We start from the raw sequence: 1189 nt of genomic DNA on the forward strand, positions 1-1189 counted from the left end.
AAGAGGAAGAAAGAAAATGAGAAGACACTTAAACAAGATGCAACCCCAGAATTTCAGCTCACCAAAAGCAAACGCAGGTGGTAAGGAGGTGAAAAAATCTGGAAGTCACCCACCTGGACTCTCTGAATTGGTAATAGCAGAAGTGCCAAAGCAGATGAATGAGGCACTGGAAAAAAAATTAAAACGGAAATAATTTCTCAGATAACTACAGAGATGGTGCCAGGCCTGTGGTACAAGCCCGTAATCCCAGCATTCAGGTGTGGCAAGAAGATCCCTGCAAATTCAAGGCCAGCCTGTGCTACATAATGAGTTGAAAGCAAGCCTGCATTACAAAATAAGACCCTGTCTCAAAAACAAACAAAAACAAAAACAAAAAAATACAAACAAACTACATAGATGATGGCCATAGTGAAAGATATGGTTAGTGACTCTAGAGCAGTCACAGGTTTAAAGAAGAAGAAAAAGAGGAGGAGGAGGAGGAGGAAGAGGAAGAGGAGGAGGAAGAGGAAGAGGAGGAGGAGGAGCTGCTCAGGAAAATAATGGAAACCATAAACCCCCAACATAGGAAAGACATAGAATCCATGAAAGAGATTCATACAGATCTCCTGGAGATTAAAAATTCCACTGAAAGTATGCAGCAGAAAGAGCCAATGTAAGGACAGAATATCAGGTATCGAAGATAGGATTACAGTTAGCAATCATGAAAAGAAAGATTTCATAAAAATATAAAGGACCATGAAAAATCAGTCCAGCACCTGCTAGACGATGCAAAGAACAAAAAACATAAGACTGATTGGAGTCAATGAAAAATCAGGAGATAGTGTAAATGACATTTTTTAAAAACTTCACAGAAGTAATGGCAGAAAATTTCCCAAATATTGAAAAAGAATTTAACATAGAGATAAGTGAGGCATATGGAACTCCAATTAACCATGATCAAAAAAAATTCACCAAGGCATATAATAGTCAAGATTCCAGATATCCAACACAAGAGCAGAATATTAGAAGCTGTCAGAGAAAATAAATAAATCACCTATAAAAGAAAGCCCACAGCAGACTTCTCAAAAAGATCCTCAGGGGCCAGGGATTTAGCTCAGCAGTTCGGTGGCCTGCTTCTCAAGCGCTAGGACCTGAGTTCGATCCCCAGTACCAAAAAAAAAAAAAAAAAAAAAAAAAAACACTCAGGAAA

This window comes from Fukomys damarensis, unplaced genomic scaffold, assembly GCF_012274545.1.
Source record: "Fukomys damarensis isolate Sample0158 unplaced genomic scaffold, DMR_v1.0_HiC HiC_scaffold_39, whole genome shotgun sequence".
Taxonomy (NCBI): domain Eukaryota; kingdom Metazoa; phylum Chordata; class Mammalia; order Rodentia; family Bathyergidae; genus Fukomys; species Fukomys damarensis.